We start from the raw sequence: 21,424 nt of genomic DNA on the forward strand, positions 1-21,424 counted from the left end.
GGATATGCAGAGGGGTGTGTGGCTGTGGGTGTGTGCCGTGAAGGGCGCTTGGTGCAAAGGGCTGTGAGTAAGCGGTTCAGCCTTGGTTAATCCCAGATGCTCCCATGTCCCCACAGTAGAGAAAGAAAGGACTGACCAAGCCTGGCCCCGAGGTACTGCTCTAAACCAGCGTACTTGCGCAGCCCTCCTTGCAGATGTGCCCCTTCCACGCGTCCGTCCTCCACCAGCTCTTGCCACAGAGCAGCAGGCTTCCTCCGAGCGCTGCCCTCGCAGCTGCACAGAGCCGGGGTGGACTCAGTGCAGTTTCTGCTCCTCACTCCCTCCCTCGGTGAGAGCTCACATGGGGGAGATGGGCTGTCCAGGCTTTGTCGGCATACGGCTCCTCTATTTCTCCCTCCTCTGGCCCAGACTGGCTACAGAACCAGTTTTCTCACATTTCCTTCCCCTTTTGAGCTTGCCAGTCCTGCAAACCCAGGAGCACATTATGGACAAGTCCCTCCTACAGTTCAATATGTTTACTGCCCCTCGTCATGCTGTCACTCCTTCCCGCCCTATATACAACCTCTTTCTCCTTCCCTGCTCCCTTGCCACATTTGCTTTTTTCTCAGTGACCATGTTTATCCATACATACAGCTATCTACAGTGATTCACCAGTATAAATGGGTAGTGGAAGAGCTGCCCTGAGAGGCAGAAAATAGAAAGAAAGGAAAGAAAGGAAAGAAGGAAGGAACGAACGAAGGAAAGAAAAAGAAGGAAGGAAGGAAGGAAGGAAAGAAAGGAAGAAAGGGGTAGTCTGGGCTCTAGGGACAACAAACATAGAATTAATCCAGGTCATGATCTGGAAAGGGAGACAGAGAGGGAAAGTCAAGTGAAGAGGTCACATGAAAAGAAAGGTGATACGCGAAGATCTGGCTTTGCAAGACTCCATGGGAGGCACATAGAGATGAAAATACGTGTGCTACCCACGCCATCTGTCCACGTTTGCATGGCAATCCCACCAAACCAAAAGTATTGTTAGAAATCTTTTGAAGTTCCCTGCAGCAAATCCCACCGACAAAATCCCTGAAGAGCCATGAAGTCCCTAGTCAAGCCTTCACCCATCTTTTGAAGCCTTTAACTATAATTTCACCTTCAGCACGTCACCACACCAGCTCCTAGAACCCACAGGCTTCCTCCTTCTATTTCCACCCAAAACCTGCAAACGTAACTCGGTGCATAAACCTCCCCTGCCAAGAAAACAAAATGCAGCACCATTCTTCCTTGCTAGGCCACCTAAATCACCCAGCAGCGCAGAGAGAAGAGGATAACTTCTCACAGCCGTGAAACTCTTAGAATCGATTCCCACTTACAATGATTTGCATCGTTCTCGACCCTCTTACATAATGTCCTTTAGCCACAGCTAAAAACATAGACCCTGAACTCCAGCTATTTCCAACAGCATCGCCATGCCAGGCAATTGGTCCTCTCACTAACCACACTGCACACTTTGAGTGCATAGTTACTCATCTTGTGTGGGGATGGAGGGAGGAGGCCTGTGGGATGTGTGTGGTGGATGTGTCTGATGTGATGATGTAACGTGGAGAAGGTGAAATCACACTTGCAGATTGCAAAAGCCGGCTGAGGGCTACATTGGCTCTCCTGGTGCTTTACAGAGGTGAGTTTGGGGGTTTATTTCTCCTCTTTTTTTTCTCAGTAACTACTGAGAGAGGACAAGAGCAGCAGTAAGAAGTGACCAGGAAAGCTTAACAAAATAATATGTTTTTTTGTAATCCTTTCCCAATTAGATGGTTTGCTGACACCTTTGTGTCACAGCCGTTGGCTTTGCTAAGTTTTTTCCCCTTCTCACTTCTCTCCCCATTTTGGTGTGAATACGTAATGGTATTTTTCTGCCATTATATTGTACGTTTGCTAGAAAGTATCTGTAAAGCCACACGAAGCACAAGGCAGCTGCATGGTTGGGTAGGAGGAGCAGATGGTTGGGGAGAGTGCAATCATTGTTTAAACAACAAATATCAACCGTACCTAGCCAAGGTAGCAAAGTAAATTGTTTTAAAATGGGTAAACTCATTGTACAGAACAGTATAAAATGTCCTAGAGCTCACTCGCTACTCCCCGTTTTCACCATCCTCCAATGCATATAGCCTGCTTGTCTTATTATTTCTATCCTTTTTTAACAAACCAGATTTAAATTAGGATTTTTTAAAGCAGCTGCTGATTCTAAGTGTATTCACTTTTGAGTACAGGGTTGTAGCTGAGTGACCCAAAAATGAAAGCTTTCATAATTAGTGGCTATTTTTGAGAATATCTCCCACAGGATACCTATGCATTGGACTGTAATCTGTCTTCAGAGTACTTGTAACACAGGGAGCAAGAGCACCAGTTTTCTCTTGCCATCAATATTTGTGATGAGCAATGTGATACAACGGTGGTATCACAGTTCAAAATGTGCATGAGCCATGATGACTAGGTGACAGCTGGTGTCAGACAGGCATCAGCAATACTCATTTTGTGGCTGTTTGGAGTTGCCTTGCCACTGAGCCTTGTTCTGTGCTGTCCAGCCTTGCCATGCCTCCGTGCTTCTGCATTCCCCAGACTCCCCTGGTGCAGTCCCGCTCTCCTCCTCGGAGCTGCAGCGTGGCATCCCCGCTCAAGTGTTGTGAAGCTGCAGGAGCTCTGCACCCTTCCTTTTGCACAGCAGTATGACTAAGCAGAAGAGATCCCCAAGATATTCAGTATCTGTGGCTCCCAGGAAGGGAATGAGGGGAAGAATGGGGCTTTATTAGAGTTAGTGGTCCTATACCTTGGGGAAAGGGCAGTGAGAAGAGTCTTTCGTCCAGCTTGCAATACAGCATCCATCTCAGGATAAAACCATCTGGGAATAGGTCCTGGTCCCCCAGGTGGGATCAGCCCAGCTAGGAGAGAGGGAAACAGTTAAATGCCTTCTCCTTCACTCATAGTATTTTGTGAGTGGTGAGATCATGATTCTCTTTTCAGTGCTATAAAAGAATCAAATGATATCATGTATCACTATTTAGTAGAGTACAATCTTATATTGGCACCATCTTGAGAGGTAAAAGCAGAACTCATTTCAATGTAAGGAGCAAAAGAGTCTGCTTGAAATCCCACAGCCCTGCTCTCAACACAGCGGGACAGCCTGGTGCTCTCCTTGCAGCCAGATCAATACTTCCGCCCAGACACTGCGTTGAGAGGCACACTTTCCAGCAAATCACAAGGCTCTGAGAGAATCTTTCTGCTCATCAAGTACGTAGCTTTTCTGCTCATCCAGTACTTAGCTTTCCCACTAAGGTTGCCGCAAAAGATACTAGTTATGGTTGTGATATCTACCCAGTTCAACTTAGCTGATTTAATGTAAACCGTAAGTTAAAATTAAATTAAAATAAATTAAATTAAAATTAAGCTAAGCTTGCACATTCAGCCTATACTAACACAAACTAGTAGTGCAGAGGTTAAAAATTACCAGCACACTGTGTAAGAGCTGATTTTATAGCTTCTGAGAGTCTGTATGAGTCTTTCCACTGCCAGAGATACTGATTTCTGCTGATTACAGTATATTTCAGATCAAGCTAAGAAACCCTGCATTTGCTAACTGTTACTTAAATCACACCAAAAACTGTCAGGGCACCATTTTGTTCCTATGCGTCGCGCAGGAAGGGGCCGCTGATTTGGGGTCAGGATTTGACCAGGCCTCCCAGTTGCCCTGGGGATGTGACCAGATGTGACCGCGGTAGACAAGCAGGCCACACGAGCGTTGGATGCGGGGACCAGATCTGGGTTTACAGCGCAGGGACCCCTGAAGGATGAAGTAAAATAAAGTAAAGTAAAATAAACTGAAATGAAATAACACAACATAAAATAAACGAGCATTTTCGATGCGTGTACTGAGGGGGTTTCCCATCCGATAGGGAAGCTTTTCTCCAACAGGAGGAGCTCTTCGCTTTGGAGAGGCGATGTCAAAGGAGTGGCCACAGTTTTACTCCAACCCCCCTCCTCCTTCTCCCCTCCCCCCCGCCTCCGCCTCCGTTTTATATGAGAGCAGCAGCTTAATTGATTTGATAACAAAATAAACAGCAGCCGAGGGCTGCCGGCGGCCCGGCTCGCCCCCGGCGCAGCACAGCAGCGGGGGCGGCGCGCAGCTCCCGGGCGGGCTCCGCCGCTCCCCGCGGAGGGGCCGCGCTGGCCGCCGGCCGGGCGCGCGGGCTCCGCGGCAGCGCGGAGCGGGGCCGGGGCTGCTCGGCGCGGAGCCGGCGGCGGCGGAGCGGCCGAAGCCGCCGGGCGCGGCTTCCCCCGGCGCCGGGGCAGCGGCGGCTGCTGCGGGAGCGGCGCGACGCACATGCGGCCGAGCCTGCGGGCCGCCCAGCCGTGGGCCCCCCCTCCCGGCCCCTCGGGTCTCCCCCGGCCCCCCGGGCCTCCCCTGGGCTGCGGGGCGCTAGCGGCTCCGCGGGGCAGGGGCCGGCGCTTCGCCTTCCCCGCCGGTCGCTTGCGGCCCCGCCGCCTGCCAGGAGACCGGCGCGGAGCCGTGCGTGTGTGCGAGTGCGTGGGTGCGAGTGCGTGAGCGTGTGTGCGTGCGGGGGGGAGCAGCGAGACGGCGTTCGCGGCTGCGAGCTGCTAGCAATAGGGTAAGGGGCGCTGCTGCTGTGCAAGGGGGTGGCGGAGAGCGGGACCGAGTCGGGTCCTGGCAGGAGGGCAGGGTCCGGCGCTGGGGGTTTGCCCCGCTAGTACGTGCTGTTCGGCCGTCCCCTGCGCGCAGAAACCTGCGGGGGGAGGCGGGGGTAAAGGGCAGAGCTGACAGCACGTCTTGCTCGGCGGCGGATGCAGGAGGTGTTGGCATCCCCGAGTCGGCAGCGGAGTTTTTGGCGTTCCGGGCGGACGGTGCTGCCGCGTTTCGCGGATGACGGGCGCCTCGGCCCCGCGTCTCCTTAAACGCCCTAGCAGATCTCAAAGTCACCGCGGAGAGAGGCTGGCTGCTTTGCCCACGGTTTCCTCGCTAAGCCCCGATCTCTGTAAATACCGGCGCTGTAAGGCTCGCAGCCGGCTTCTGATCTCCCAGCTAATTTCCCAGGGATGCTACAACTCTCCCTCCCCCCTCCCGGCCCCGAGCGATAGCAAATAACTTTGTAGCACAAATTAAACTGCTCGTCTTTAATGCGCTTAACTATATTTCTGGGAACTAACGCGCCGAGCGCATGACGGAAGGAGCCTGCTTAAAGGTGCAGCGGAGGGGAAGCGGCCGGGAGGGCTGAGCGTGCCCGCGGGGCGCGTCGTGGCTGGGGAAAGTGCACCCGGGCAGGACGGGGGGAAGCTGCCCGGAGAGCCCACACCTCGCCGCCGCCGGGGCCGGAGGCATCTTCCTCCCCTCCCTCCCCCCGCCACCACCACCACCCGCCGCCGCCGCCGTGGGGCTGCCCCGGCGCTGCCGTCCCGCCTGCGGCCCCAGCGCCGCTCGCTCCCGTTTGCTCGCTGTCCCTTTCCAGCCGCCACAGTCCCGTGACCTTGGCTGGCAGGGCCGGTGGGCTGGCCGTGCACGCGTGGGCTCCGCCGCGCCGGTGGGCTGGCTGGCTGGGGGAGAGGGGGGGAGGGGGGGAGGGGGGGGCTGCCCTGCTGCGGCTCCCTCCAATGCAGCTGCAGGTTAATATGCAGGAGGCGAGGCGAGGCGTTTGCTCTCCCCTGCAGGGATTAACCGCAGCCGCCTGCTCGTCAGCGTGCAGCGGCGAGCATCAGCGCGGAGTTTCCAGCGTGCTGTCCGCAGTTTCAGTGTGCTTGCCTTCCTGATTATTATTTTTAAGACTCGATGACTTCTGTGCAATGCTTTTTTTTTTTTTTTTTTTTTTTTTTTTTGTCTGTTTTTTCTTCTCTGAACTGAAATGGGGATTTTGAGCTGTAGAACCCGAAACCAGGAACCATGACTAACGTAGGGTTGTATTTCTTCAGGGCATTCATTTAAACACAGCGAAACTTAAAAGACGGACTGGAGGGCTAAGAATTGGAGAGAAGTGGCAGCGCTCTGCTGAGACTCCGCATAAAGTTTAATATGCCCTGAGACGCGTGAAGTCCGGTTGGTGCCTAGCGCCGGCGAAGGGAGGGGACACAGCGAGTAACCGGGAGATTAGGGTATGATTTAGCGTGATGATTAGGTTTATCGTTAGAACACTGATGAATCCAAGAAACACGAGAGCGGCAATTGACATTCCTAAAAACAATTAAATCGGTGGGGAGTACTGCTTAAAAATCGATACGGCCCAGTGTAAATACTGTTTGACTATAAACAGATTTCTCCTGTAGTAATAAACCATGAAGTGACTGTGAAGCACCGCGATTCTCTCGCTGAAAAACAGATCTTTTCCCTTCAGCGCCACGCACCCATTTCACTCCACCCTTCAAAATGCTCTTGCTAGCGCTCTTTTCTGCGCCCAGGACGTGTCCTGGGGAGAAGAGGCGACAGCACCAAATACCCTTTTGAAATTCCCAAACAGCAAACACTAATAGCCTCGAGGGTAGGCTGGGGAAGTATTTAAATAGCTTCCCGCGTAAGTAGCCAGCGCCTTTGGTCTAGTACGAAAATAAACTGGGAGTTAAGCTTTAAATATCCAGGCTTGATTTAAGAGCAAGAAGCACTCGGCTGAATTGCTGTTAAACTCCTCTCGATGGCCCGCTGCAGGGCTGCGGGCGCGGGGAAGGGAGGGAGCAGAGAAAGGGGAAGGGGAAAGGGAAGAGGAAGAGGAAGGGCGCCTGCCGGCGCCCGGGCCGGCCGCGCTGGCGGATCCCCGCTGGGGGCGGCGGCAGGACGTGGCGGCGGCAGCGCGGAGGCAGGCAGGGAGCCGCCCGCCCGGGGCAAGCCCAGCTCCGCGCCACGCCGTGGTTTCCAACGCGGGGGGGGGGGGGGGGGGGGAAGGAGCGAGGGGCCCCGGCTCCGCAGCCGCGCTGCAGACCTCCCCGGAGCGGGGGGCACCGGAGGAAAGCCGGCCTTCCCGGGGTCTGCGGGCGGGTGGAGGGGAGAAGGCGGCACCGGCGAGCCCTGGCGGGGCTTGCTTTGATTTCAGTTTTCGCTGCCGAAAGGAAAAGGCGTGCTGTGTGCGAGATGGGGACTGCCGTGCCGTGCCGAGCCGCGCCGGCTGCGAGCGGCGGCCGCCCTGGGGGAGCTGCGAGCGTGCGGTTTGCAAAGCAGCGGCCGCCCGCCGGGGGCCCCGGCGGCCGCGGGGGCGGCAGGCGGCCGCTTCCCGGGAAGCTGCCGCTCCCTCGCGGCGCGGCGGCGGCGGCGGCGGCTGCGAGGGAAACAGGATCCCGCCGCCGTGCGCTTCACGGAGCCTGTTCCTGGCAGCCGCGGACTCCGCAGTGCCTTCACGGAAGAGGATACAAGTTGAATATTGTTTGCACGGCTGGGACAAAATATCCACGGCTGGCGGAGGGGGAGGGGAGGGATTGTGTTCGTCCGCCCGTGATGAATAATCTGGGCCGGCCTCCCGGCGGTGGCGGCCAAATCGCTCTCAGATCTGCCAAGAGATCAGCCGCTACCTCTGCCCGCGCCTCGGGCGCTGTTGGCCTTTCCCCGGCTGGCGCTCGCAGCACGCACACCGCGGCCGCCGAGCGCACGGCGCTGCCTCTGCCGGGGCCGCCCGCCCGGGGGGCTCGGGCGCAGGAGGCGCAGCCCCGGCTTGGGAGCGGGGGAATAAACCGGGGCAGCCAAGGGCGACGGGAAGGGGGGGGGGGTCTCCGAGGTGGGGTGCGTGGGTGCCCGGCGGCAGGTGTAGCTGCCGGCGCCGCGCCTCTCCGCGCCCTGCGGTGCCCGGACTCCGGGCTGCGCGGGCGCGGAGCGCGGAGGCCCGGGGGGCGCTTCCCTTCCCCCGGCGCAGGCGGCTGGAAGCGGAGGCGAGCGCACACCGGGCCGGGGCCGTGCAGCTGGCCGGGCTGCGCTGCGCTGCCGAAGAGGCCACGGGAAAGGTCCTCGGGTTTGCCGCAAGCGCGCTGCCCGCGGACGCCGATGCATCGCGCGGGGGCACCGCGCCGCGCGTGTGTACGCATGGTTGAGACGGCGCGCGTGTGTGCGTGCAGGGCTGCGCGGGAGGCGGCGTGGGACTTTGGGGGGGGAGACTGAGACGGCGTGTGCGAGACAGCGCGGGTGAGAGGCCGTGTGCGTGTGCCCGCGTGGGAAAGGCACGCGCGGGCGTGCGTGTGAGAGATGGTGCGATGGTGTGTGCGAGTCACCGCGAGCGTGTGCAGCTGTGCAAGAAGGTGTGATCGTGAGTGGGGCGCACTCGTGAGAGAGCGAGTGAGTGTGCGAGGGGAGCGTGCTTCTCCAGCGGTGTTCATGTGTGCGACACTGCGCATGTGGGGGGGGTGCGAGTGCGTGGGAGCCCACACGCGCGCGTGACACGGCCCGTGTGCGTGACGCGGTGTGCGCCCGCGTGGGTGCGAGCTGCCGAGCGGCTCGGGGAATCGCGGCAGGATCCGCGCCCCGGAGTGGTGCCGGCGCCGCCCGGGCCGGCTCGGCTCGGCTCCTTGGCCGGGCTCAGCCCCGCGCCCACCCGCCTCCTGCCCCACCGCAGCGCGGCCGACGCCTACGGCGAGGGGAGGGGAGGGGAGGAGAGAGGGGGCAGCTCCCGGGGCAGGAGGCGCCCGGCTGGGCGGGCCGCGGGCCGGGGAGGAGGGACCCCACGCCTTTCCCCTCCCGCGCAGCACCGCGGCCCGCTCTGCCCGTCCCCACCTTGTTTATGCGCAGCAGGAACTGGGATTTTCCGTCTGCTCGCTGCGCTGGCCGTGACCTCGGCGCAGGGCTCGGAGGCACCAGCGCAGGAGGCTGCGCGGGGTCGGGCTGCAGCGGCTGCGGGAGCTCCCGCCGCCCGATCGGCGGGGGACGCTGCTCCTGCTCGCAAGGGCTGGCAACGTGGAAAGGAGACGAGGGCACTCGCGGGGGGAAGGGATGGAGCTGACGGTGGGAGGCCCTGGAGAGCTGCCCTTCCCGGGGAACCCTGCCAGTGTTGTGCTGCCTCTGCACGTCCGAGCGCTCCGGCACGAGTTTGCTCTTTCCCTGCCCTGGCCCGATCCCCTCCTGCCAGGGACAACAAATGCCCTTAAAGCTGTCTCGGCCCGTGTGGGGCAGGAGGGGGCTCCGCGACTTCCCTGCTGCGGAGTGAAGAAGCGACCGGGCCACGGCGCGGCGCGCACGCTGGGAAGAGGGGCCGGGGGCGCTTACTGCCGCGCCGGTGCGAGCGGCGTGACCCTCGTCCTTCCCCGCGGAAGGGACGGAGCTGCCGCCCCGGGGAGCCCTGGCGCTCGGTGCCCGGCAGGGAGCGGGGGTCCCCGGCCAGCGCGCCGTGCCCGGGGCAGGCAGCGAAAGCCCGCGGGAAGGGCCGAGGCGAGGCGGGCTGTCTCGCCTCCCGCTGCCTTCGCAGAGCAGAGGCTGCCTCCGCCTGAGCAGCACGCAGGGACGCGATGATTTGCAGGTAGGGGTGAAACGTGCTCGGAAAACCTCGTGACACTTTCCTCCGGTGGATTCAAATCATATATAAAGACCGTGAGGTGGCGATCTCCCGGGTAGCTCCTAGGATGCGTGGCGTTGTTGTTAACACATGTTTCAATTTTGGATTGAGACTGTCAATTACCCGCTGAGCCGCGAGTCGCAGCCTCCGGCGGGCTGCAGGAAGGGGACGAGTGTATTTATTAACCTCTCAAGCCTGGCGGAGCAGCGCTTCCCGCCTCTCGCCTGGGCTTTCTGGCACCTTCCCCCCACCGCAGCCTGTGTCCGCCGGGCTGGTTTTGCGGCTCTGCGTGACTGAGCCAGCTGTACTTTGCCTCCTGCAGCCGCACGCCGCTGCCGGGGCCGCCCGACCCCGGCGGAGCAAAGCTTTCCTTCCCGGCGTCAGCAGAAGATCGCGGTTCGCGGAGCAGCCGTGCGAGGAAGGCGGCTCTTACCCGGGCCGAGCCGAGAGCGAAAACAGCCTCGGCTGCGGGCTCGGCCGGCGGCGCGGGGGGAAATGCCCGGGCGGCGTCTCCCTGCTTCCCAAACGCGCTCTCTTCCCCTTTAGGAAAAACAGGCCAACACGACTTGCCTCGGTAAAGCCGTATTTCCCCCCCCCCCCCCCCAAGCGGAAGAGACCCCCACCTCTCCCGGAGCAGAAGCACGTATCTCCGAAAGGCTGCTCCGAAGGGAGAAGCGGAAGGGCTGACAATTAACATTTCATCTGTTAGCGGAGATCTGCAGACAGCCCGAGACTAACGCTGTCGGGGAAGTGAATCTCTTCCCCCCCCCCCCCCCCCGCCTTCCCTCTCGGTGTCACACGGGTCACTACTATGCACTCCAGCAAGATTAAGGAGGGGGGGGGATTTATTTCTGGAGATATTTCTGGAGCCCGACCGCTGTCCCAGACCCTGCCTTGTGCCGCCTCGGCGAGACTCCGCTAAAGCAGCCTGGGGAGGCCCCTTCACACCGAAACTCGCCCTGCCCTATTTGCGCCTCTGCCTTTTTCCCCTCGAGTCGCCTGGAAAGGAAAAAAGAAAAAGGAAAAAAAAAAAAAAAAAAAAGGAGCTGAGTCGCTAGAAGCGGCGCCTCTTCTGCTTGCTTCCCCCCTCCGCCGCCCGAGCTGCCAAACTTCTCCGCGCCGCGGCCCCGCGCCCGGCCCCGCGCCCGGCCGCGCACGCCTCCCCGCGCCGGGAGCCGCGCCGCGCCGCGCCGCCGTGACGAGAAAGGCATCGCAGGCAGCCTATAAATAATTTCCATTATGTTCAGCTGACAGCGCGAGGCGATTAATTTTAATAGCTGTATATTTGCCTGTTTCTCCTAATGCTCTGTAATGAGATGAGAAGCCATCCAACCCCAGATGGCTCCAGCCGCCTCGTTATTTATTTATTTTGTGTGTGCGTGCGCGCCCGTGTGTGTGTGTGTGTGTGTGTGTGTGCAAGAGAAGGGGAGGGGGGCGCAGCGGTCCCTGCCGAGCCCGGCAGCCCCCCTTCCCCCTCCGCCCGGGCTACCCCGTCCTCGCTCCCCCCCCCCCCCCCCCCGGGGGCGCCTCCCTCTGCCCGCGGCGACAGGAGCCATCGTGACATTGCACATTCAGCTGCCACTTGTGGGCACCTCCGCGGACCCGGCTGCAGGGCCGGCGCTCGCCAGCAGCTCGGTTATTCCGGGATATTTATTAGCTCCGGCCGCTCAGACCGTGACTCCGCCAGCGCTGGGGGCCGAGCGACGCAGGAGTAAATGTAGCAGATCGATGTCGTTCGGGGTGAGGGGAGGGCGAAGGGGATCACGGATCAAAGCCCATTCTATTAACCTAAATTTCATATCTGCGTGGCCTGCGGTCTGCCCGCGGCAGCGGCGCGGGGCGAGACGGCGGCGGAGGCGCTTTGTGGGAGCCGCCGGGCAAACGCGCCGCACGTCCCCGGCACCAGCCAGCGATGCGGCGTGTGTGTGTGTGTGTGTGTGTGTGTGTGTGTGTCGGTGTGACAAAGCCTCGCAGCGCTGAGCAAGCTGTCCCTCAGCCGAGGCGGCGGGCGGGGGAAAGGGAGGATGAAGGGAGATTTCCAAATGTGGGAACGTGGGAGCCAGTCCCACACCGGGGGATTGCAAAGGTGTGTGTTGGGGGGAGGGAGTTCATTCACGGGTAGGACGAGGCTGCTTAACCAGGTGGAACAGCACCGAGGCGAGCACCTGTTTTTCTTTTCTTTTTTTTTTTTTTTTTTTTTTTTCTAAAAGGCGCGCACTGATAATTACAACAGTTAATTGCATTTCTTTGAAGGTCATTTGAAGTTATGGGGCTGTGTTTTCTTTTCAGGCTGGCAGACAATGCCTGTGCACTGTTTTAAATGTAAATCAGAGGGTATCCGCATAAACCTGTATTGTAGGATCGAGGCGTAATGGATTCACTCCGGCGGTGCCTGAGCTCGCCACAATACAGCTGAGCCGCGGAGCTGGGAACGCGCCGGGGTTTCTTTGCGGAAACGCAGTTGCCGAAGAACATGAAAAGCATTAAATCGTGACGGGAAGGGGGTGGCGGCAGGCGGGAGGGGGGGAATACATTTATTCTCGGGAGGAAAGCTCCGGGAGCGGAGGCTGCGCTGCGACGGCGCTGCCACCCATCGCTGGCACCCGGAAAGTTTCGCTCCCCAGACAAGCCCCGGGGCGCCGCGGGGACACCCCCCGCCACCAGCACTGCCCTCCCCCCTCCCAGGGACCTGCCGCGGTTTCCCAAGGCCGCTGGCTCCTGGGGGCCGCCGAGACCCGCAGGCGAGGCGTGCGGAGCGGAGCCGTGCCGAAAGGCGCCGCCGGGCCGCGGAGATCCCCTGCCTCCTCGCCGCCCGCCCAGGGCGGGACTCGGTCCGGCCCGGAGGAGGGTGACCCAAGAGGACCGGCCCGCAGGCTTTCCCCGCTGCCTGAAGCCTTCACCACACCCGCTGCCTGGGGCTCCAGGCGTCCCGCCGAGCCGAGGCGCGATGAGACGAGCCCCGCGGCTCGGGCTGCAGCTCTGCCCCGGCGGCGCTGCCAGCCCGCCCCGCTGCCGCGGCCCCTCGCCCCGGCACCTGCCCGCGGCTCTGCCGGAGGCGAAGACGTGCAGTATCGAGCCTGCAAAGAGCATTTCTCCCCGCCGCCTTCCCCCTTCCCCGCTGACACCAGGGCACCGCTCAGAGAGACGGCCGCGCTGCGCGGAGCAAACGCTCGTTGCTTTCCGCAGCGATCCGCCGGGCTGCAGAGGGACGCGGGGCGGCCGGGGATCGGGCAAACGAGCCATGCCGAGCCGTGCCGCGCCGGGCTGCCTCGCCTCGCCTCTCCGGGGAGGCGGCGCAGCGCCTGGCCCCATGGCGAACGAGCCGCGGAAATGTCCGGCCCCACGGCGGCGCCGACGGGAGGCTTTGCTTCCCCGGGCCGTGTGTGGGGCGGACGGGCCTCGCCCCAAAGGCGTGCCGGTGACCGCGGCCAGCCGCCGGGACTGAGGGGGGACGCACAGCCGGGCCCCCCTGCTGCAGCCCGGGACGCAGCCCCCAAGCCCACTGCATGGGAGGGGGCCGCGGAGCGAGGGCGAAGGCGCCCCCAGACCGCCGAGGCGCTCGGGTGCCCGCAGCGCCGGGCCACCCTGGTGCAAATCGCTTTGTGTGACCTCCATTATGGCAACTACCACCCGCCTTTCTAGAAAAGTAGTCAGCCCGGTACCGCCGCTTCCCTCGTTGTCCACAGCAACCGACGTATCTGATTGAACCTCGCTGTACGTGGTGACACCCGCATAATGGATCATCCTGTCAGTGCTTTTTTATCACAGGCATTTATTTTGGTCACGGCTGGTGATAACTTTGGTGTTTATCCCTTGTGTCGTTACGGACCCGACGGCGGTCGCCCTCTCTCCCCTTCCCCCTCCCTCCCTCCCCCCGCGGGAGCCGCGACTCCCACGAAGGAAGCGCGGCCGAGGGGCCGGGCCGCGCTGAGGGGTTGCTCCGGGCCGCCCTCCTGCCCGGCTCCCCCAGCCCTGCCTGGGGTCGGGGCCGCGGGTTTGACTGGGCTGAGCGCCCTCCCCCGCCCGGCCCTGTCTCCTCGGGGCCGGGTTATCTTGGGTCATGCGGAGCTGGCGCGGAGCGCAGGGTGCAGTAACAGCATCAGCCGGAGCCTTCGTGCGGGAGGGGGCGAGGGCAAGAAAGTACCGCTCGCAACCCTCCATCAATCCAGACACTTCAAAAGTAAATAAACCAGGGCAGGGAAGGGCCTCCAGGGAGGGCAGAGAAGAGGCCTCTGACAGGCGACTGTCTGGGGCGGAGCCAGGGCTATTTCCAGTCCGGGAATAACAACACTTGGGCTGCGGTGGCTCCGACCCGCGTGTCCGGGAAACACCGGAGCGGGCTGTTTGTTTTGGTTTTCAGTATTATTTCGACGGCGGGCTGCTGCCCCGGTGCAGGCGGACACCGTTCCCAGCCCCTCCGAGAGGGGCGCCGGGGGGCAGCGCCGCCCCAGCCGGGGCGCGGAGGGCCAGCGGCGGCCCCGGAGCCCGGAGGGGAGGAAGCGGGAGGCGGCGGGCGGGCGGGAGGGGGCTAGGGGGGGAAGTGGGACCGAGGCCCCCGGCGAGCGGGGCGGGGGGGGTGGCGCCGCGCTTATCTGGGTCACTGAGGTTAGAGGGAGCCGCCGATGGCAGCTCGGCTGCCGCTGCTGCAGAGAGCCGCGATACGGGCCAGGCAGGCACCGAGCTGGAGGGAAGGAGGGAGAGAGGGAAGGAGGGAGGGAGAGAGAGAAGGAAGGAGGAAGGGAGGGAGAGAGAGAGGAGGAGGCGGCGGCGGCGGCTCGTTGCGGTTCCCGAGCCGAGCCCAGGTGCGCTGTGGTTTCCCTGCGCTCAGCGCTGCGCTCGGCAGCCCCCTCCCCTCGCTTCGCCTCGCCTCGCTCCCCCTCGCCATGCCCATGCCCACCCGCTGTCCCCCCCCCCGTCCCCCTCCAACGCTTAACCCTTTCCCACCTCCACGGGGCTGGAGGCTGAGGCGTGCGCTGGCCCGGCCGCGTCCCCTGCGGTTCCCCACTCCCTCCGTGGCAGAGACTGATCGCGGTAGGGGAAAAGAGGGGGGGGGGGGGGAGAGGGGCTGGCCTTGCAGTGCCGAGCACCGCCCTCGGGCAGCTCCCGGGACCCGGCTTTGTACACACACGCACACGCACATGCACACGCACAGCTGCGCTGAGCCGAGCCGAGCCAGCCCCGGGGCCAGCCCCCGCCTGCTGCTGCCGCTGCCGCTAGCGCGGCCGATCTCGGTTACAGTCAGCCACCCGGCGGGGTTTGCTGCTGCAGCCACCGCCTCCCTCTCCCTCCCCGATCCCCGCCGCCCTTTTCCTTCCTGCTCGGGCTGAGCTGCCCCGGAGCTCCGCGGCGGCGGCGCGTCCCCGCTCCCGGGCTGCTGCGGGCGGGGAGGCGGCTGCGGAGCGGCTCTGCGAGCGCCCCCATCGCGCACCGAGCCCTTTAATCAATTTCGCCCTATTAATTATTAATTTTACGCCAGTCAAGCTTGCCCGGGAGGAGCGGGCGGGGGAGGGGAGGCTGATGTCAGTCGGAGGCGGCGGCGGGGCCGTGTGCCAGGCTCCCCGCTCAGCGCCGGCCGAGCAACTTTCGCCGAGCTCCGCTCGCCGGGAGCCGGGGGAGGCTGCGATTCCCATGCCGGTGGACGATGCAGCCCCCCCCACACACACACACACAGTCGCTCTCGTTCCCGCTCCCTCCCCTTCTCTCCCCGCCCGCCCCCCGTGTAGACACATCCATACAAGGGCCCATTGCATCGTAGCGATGATGGATCGTGCCTAGCGGGGGTGATTTGGTGTTGATCGCATATTATCACGGGCAGGTTGGACTGGTTGCTGATGGACGGCTTTCTAGCAAGCCGCTCCTTCCGACGCTCGGGGAAGCAGCTCGATCGAAAAGCAGCTTGCTTTTAACTCCTTCTCTCACCAGCACGCGTAGGGCAAAGCTTAGCATCTGTCACAACATCTCTCTGGGTAGCACTTTTTCCTCCTCCCACTCCATTTTCGCCTCGGCAGCCCTGCCACCGGCTGCCTCTCTCCAGCGCAGGGCGAGCACCGATCAGGGCTTGGGGGGGGGGGGGTGAAGGCGGGGGCAGGTTAGCGCCCCGGCTTTTCCACGGACTAAGAGCGGAGCGAGCTGCCTGGGCGGCCGCGCAGTTGACTCAGCGGAGGGAAATACCCGTGCGGGTCCCCGCCGCCTGCACGGGAAGAGCCCCCAGCCTGCAGACCTGGCTCGTCTCTCGCCCGGGAGGCTTGCTCTCGCTCGCTCGCCTCCTCTCCCTTTTTATGTAAGCGCATGCAGATACAAAGGCGCTTTCGTAATGCCTGCCGTCTGCAAGAGCCGGGGACCTTGGCTAACCTTTCGAAAAACTGATTGCAAGTGCCTGTTAACAGTCTGTACTGACCGCACGGGGCACTGAGGGAGGGTCATAATTTAAGTGACAGACAGCTAGGTAGCCATGGATCCACAGCGAAAGGCCTGCTCGCTGCCTGCCTCCCCAGAAACGCTTCGTGCGAGCGCTTATTCTCCGGCGAGAGAGGAGGGCGGCGGAGGGAAGGCTTAACCCTTTCGCGGCGCGCCGCGCAGCCAGCCGCCGCCGAGCCCGGCGCTCGGGGCAGAAACACGGCCGGTCGGGAGCCGGCGGAGGCCACCCTGCCCCTTCCCCGCGTGACTGCACACCGCGAGGAGTCAGTTTTTCTATTTTTCTTTTTTTTTTTTTTTTCTTTTTTACGCTGGGATGGGAAGAGATCGGGCAGGGAGCTGTCTCCTCATCCCGCTCCTCGCTGCCGCGTTAACTCCTTCCTGCAGCCCGAGCACAGGTTCCTCGGCCCGGGGATTGTTTTCTGTTCGGAAACGGGAGAAATGGGGGGAGGCTATCGGCAGGGAAGCAAGAGCTCGCTCTCTCCAGAGAGCTGCTCTCCAACAGGCCGCGCCTTGAAATCTATTTAAAGAGAGGGAAAGGCGGGGGGGGGGGGGAGAACAAAAGGGGAGGAGGAGGGGGCCGAGCCAGAGCCGGCGAGAGAGGGAGAAAGCGATGGATCAGCCGGTTTGCAGTGTACATCAAGCTATCACATCTGTATATGCTCCGATCGATGAAAAAGATGGATAATATTTGTCAGCTGCAGACCTTTTTCTTCTCACTTCCCAGGGAAAGGCGGGGGGGGGGCAGGAGGAAGAGAGGTAATAGGGAGCTTCAAGGCCAGAAGCACTTCCTGATACAACCCAATGGAAAAGAAAGGCTGAGGATTATTTTTGTTATTAATTATTTTTATTATTCTACAGCAGCCAAAGGGACAATCAGGGGACCGTGAAGCTCTCTCTCCTCGCTTCTTCCTTCGCTCCCACTCCTTTCTTCTACCCCCTTTTTTCTTTTCTTCTCTTTCTTTTTTTCTTCTTCTGTTTTGTTGAAACTCAGCTGCTTCCTTCCAGGGCTCCGAAGATTTAACCCTTTGCCCGCAAAGGCTCGGCGTGGGTGAGCACAAAGGCAGATCGCGAAAGCCTTGGACTAAAAAAACCCAACACGCGCCCAGCGAGAAGTCAGTAAAATGCACCGTTACACACACAGCAACGTGGTTTGGCTTTAGGGAAGACAAAAAAGAGCGAGCGAGAGCGAGAGAAACGTAGCCTCACACTCTCCACCGCCCCCCAGCTCTGCCAGCCCCTCGCCTGGTGCCTGCAGTTGCACTCTGAGTAAATAGTTCCCACACATGGTCCACATTTTGCACAGCAGCAGCGTGTTTCCTCTCGGTTTCTCATTGCTGTTCTCTGAGCAAAGGAAAAAAAAAAAAAAGATTTAGAGGAAGTTAAAAATCAGGCGAGCCGAGAAAAGACTCTGTGTTACACACATCCTGAATGAAAGCGAAAGCCCAGCATTTCGGCCCTCCAAGCGCCAAGCTCTCACCTCCTTAGTAATGTCACTAACATACATGTTGGACATATCAAAGTAATTACTGGCACCCGGCGAGACGGGCTCTGGGGTGCTCGCAGCAGCACGGCTCGTGGCAGAGCCGGCCGGGGAGGAAGCCGGCACGCTCGTTGCTCGCTGCCTGCCTGCTGGCTCCAGCCTGCGGCTGCGGCTGGCCAGGGCACCGCGCCGGGGGCAGCAGGGCTCCCGCTGCCAGCAGGGCTGCAGCAGGGCCTCATTCCTCCGCCTTGGAGACGCAGGGTGCCCGGCAGCCAAGCTGTGTTTGCAAAAAAGGCGATTTCCTCCCCGCCCAGCGTTTGCTTTCCCAGGGCACTGGGTGTCCTCAGAGGGGCCCCAGGACGGGGAAAAGGGGCCTGCTTGGGTGCAGTCAGGGTGAGATGATGCATGGCAGGGCCGTGTGCCCCCGGGGCAGGGGGCTGCAGGCAGGCTGGGTAGGTGCCTCAGAAAGCGTTGCTGCGCTTTTGGGCCTGTGTCTCTCGAGAGCGTGCAGCTGGCCACCTCCTCCGTGCGCCTGCGGCACTAGGCGCCAGGGTGCTGGGGCTGCGTGCATGGCAGCAAAACTGCCAGCCAGCGTCCTCCTTTTCTTCTCCCAGACAGGCCGCGGCTCCGTCCGCGCCCGCCTCTGAGCTGGGATCAGCCAGATGATCCTTCTTCGGCCGTTGGCTGAGTAGCAGCCGGGCTCTTCGTGGGTAGCATTAGGGCTCCGTCACTCCGTGCTCCTGTGACCCCACAGCGTCCCTCTCCCTCCATCACGGCCCCTCCAGGGCCCGCTGCCCCACCAGCTTTCACTGTGCGATATTTAAAAGAAGGGTTGCATTCTCCCAAATAGAAGCCCACTCGTTTCCTTGTTGCCAGGAACAAAGCGCACATTCAGAAGGGTGGCTGTTGATGGCTCCCTCTGTATAGCACTGGAAAGCGGGTGGCCTTTGGTTACTGGCAAGGAAAATTCTAATCAGGGTGCTTGTAAGCGGGGCTTTATAGAAGCTTAGTTACAAAAGGCTTACACCAGAGTAATGCAATAACTATAATAACAGCCAGGGAGCCCTAAAGAGGGTGGAATGTGCTTGTGTCTGGATGATTTTCCCCGCTAGCACAGAGAGTGACTGTTTACTGTGAGTGCCATTAAGTATCGCTGGAAACTCACCAACCGCAGACTTATTTCAATATACTTTATTGTTGTATCTGCTCTAAAAGCAGCTCGGTTCGGCCGACTTTTAGATCTTCCTAGCGGGGGAAAGCGAAAGAGGCCGCCCGAGGGTGTCGCAGGAGGGCGGCGGAGCCGCAGCGGGTCGGAGCAGAGCCGCCAGGCTGGCGCAGAGCCGCGGAGCCCCGGCCGCAGGGGCAGTGCCAAGGCGGAGGGAGCTGCACGCCGCGGCTCGGCCCGGCGTGTGGGCAGCGGGCGGCGGCGGCGGCGCGGCCGATAAGGGCCAGCGGCCCCGGGGCGGCGCGGGTATCTCCTGGCCGCGGCTGCCGGGCAGCGCTGACCCCGCTGTTCCGGCTCAGCCCGGCTCCGGCTTGGCGCAGCTAATGGGATCAGCCGCTGCCCTCTGCTACCGCGGCCGCTTGTTGATTTTTCCAGCTCGCCGCCGCCTCCCCTGCCTGCCCCGCTGCCGCCTCCCCCCAGCCACCACCAGCTACCGCTTGGCTGCGGCGCGGGCAGCGCGCTGCCGCGGCGGCGGCGCGGGGAGCGGGGAGCGGCGCGGCGGGGGCAGCGCGGCCGGAGCTGCTCCGCGCTCCTCGCGCTGGCTCCAGGGCGGTGTGGTTTTTTTTTTTTTTTTTTTTTTTTGGGGGGGGGGGGAGGAGTACGGGGTGGGGAGCCAGGGGTAGTACCCCCCCCGCCTTCCCGCCGGGCACCCTCGGCACGTACACAGCCTTTGCATCCCTTTTATTTCGAAGGCACAACAGAGCGCAGCGAACACGCCGCTGCTCCGCGCAGGGCAAGAAAAATGGGTTTTTAATAGGCGAGGTCCGCGTGCTTGGCAGCCGGCCACGCCGGCCGCGGAAATAAACAAACAGAGGAGCCGCGAGCGCAGGTCGCAGCACAAGCTGCGCTCCCGGCAAGAGGAGCCCGCGGCGCGGCCCGCCAGGCGCGCAGGCGGCCGCGCAGCGCAGCGCAGCGCCGCGGGCGCCGCGCCGGGCGGGGTGCTGCGCGCACTCGGCGCTGCGCTGCGCGGGCTGGCAGCGGGCGGAGGGGGGAGTTTGCAGAGCCGCGAGCGGAGCAGCCCGAGGGCGAAGCGCCGCGACCGCGTTTGCTGGAGCGTTTTCAAGGTTTCGCCGCCGGGTTTCCGCTCGGGCCAGGAGCAGCGGGCCCCCGTCTCCGCGGCCGGGTCAGCAACGGCTCTGCAGTTCCGGCCCCGCGGGGCGCAGCGGCCTCTCGGGAGCTGCACGTTTTGGGCCTGAGTGCCGAGCAGCCCCGGCTGCTCCCTGCCCGCTCTGGTGACTGAGCTACCCTTGGGGGTGCGCTCCCCGCTCGCAAGCGCCCCCGAGTTCCCGTCCCAAGCTGCGGCCTCAGCTCTGCAGCGCCTTCCTCTGCCTGCTTTGCCCTAGGCCCACGCAGGGGCAGAGCCAGCGCTAACCTGAGTGAGGGGCTGTGCAAAACCTCCGCGGAGCAGGGAATGCTCCTGGAGGTGGCCACCTCCAGCACGCCCCGACATGCCAGGCTGCAGAAGATGTGCCTCGCTGGGGGCGAAGGGGTTGGGGGGCAGCCGGGCCCGGCACGCCGTTAGGAGCGGAGGGAGAAGCGAGTTGGTCTCTGTGGGCCTGAGCAGGGAGAGCTGAGAGCGAAGTCCAAGCGCCAGCTTGGGAAGCTGAACGAGTGCAAGAGGAGAGGCTGGGAAACCTCCACCTCCCCCCGCGGGCAAGCCCGGCGCTTGCAGCCGTTTCCCGGCACGGGGGAGCAGGTTTCCGGGCTTCCCTCGGCGCCGGTGGAGTGAGGCCCTGGCTCAGGCCGTCCTGCCCCGGGGGGGAGGCCAAGGGGCGAGCAGCAGCCCACAGGTCCAGGCCCGGTCCCCCACGGAGGACAGGGCTGAGGGGGGGGATAGGAAGGGGTAGGGGGTCCCCACTGCCCTGGCGGAGGGGGCCTCGGCTCGCCTCGGCTCGGCTCTGCCCAGGGTCTCAGGCTGCCACGGGATTCCCGGCCGCGCTGCCGCCCGCAGCTCCTGGGGCGCCGCGGTGCGACGACGTGCACGGCGGGCCGTGGGGAGGCCGCGGCCCCGAGCTCTCCATCCCGGCCGCTCGCACGGCCGCAGCCCCGGGGCTGCCGGCCTCGCCACCCTCCTCACCGCCCCGGCAGCTGCGAGGTTGTTTGGCAGGTCGCTCGGTGGGCGTTTCCCAAGGACTCCTCCAAGGGTTGGAAAGGGTGGCGGGGAATAGCTGCGTCCCGACGGGCAGCGGGAGCCGGGACCGGCCAGGGTTCACACTGCATTACTCCCGGAGGAAAGGGAGAGGTGCAAAGAGCAAAGAGGGGCAGGCAAAGCCAACAGCAAGCAAAATGCTGGGCTGGCGGCATGCCGAGTGGCTAGGGGCTGGGGCACGCTGCAGCCCTGAGAGCCAGGGAGAAGGCGATGGAGAAGCAGTCGAGAGCCCGGATGGGGCAAATGTGCTCCATCTCCTAGAAATACAGCGTGACCTATTGCTTTAAAAAAATCCGGCTTCCCCTTCCAGTGCCAGGGTGTACCTGCAGGGCACTCTCGGTCTTTCTGTCTCCCGTCCCATTATTCTAGTACAGTCTAATCCTTGCGTTGTGACCTACAGCAGCGCTCTGATTTATTTTTAATGCGTTCCGATTCCTGTTCCGTTGTCAAGAGATGCATTGAGATTCATTTTCCATTCCCTGCCTTTCAGACTCCTGTTCTGCTGGAAGGACCCGCCAATAGAGTTTAATTCGATTTGATATGATTTAATGAACACCTTTATCTTTTGTTTTTAGCAGGGGGGGATTAAGCATACAGCCGCATTCAGCTTTGCTAAATCAGACACGTTTCTCACCGAAATTCTATCTGGTGACACACAC

This window comes from Rhea pennata, chromosome 1, assembly GCF_028389875.1.
Source record: "Rhea pennata isolate bPtePen1 chromosome 1, bPtePen1.pri, whole genome shotgun sequence".
NCBI classification, from domain to species: domain Eukaryota; kingdom Metazoa; phylum Chordata; class Aves; order Rheiformes; family Rheidae; genus Rhea; species Rhea pennata.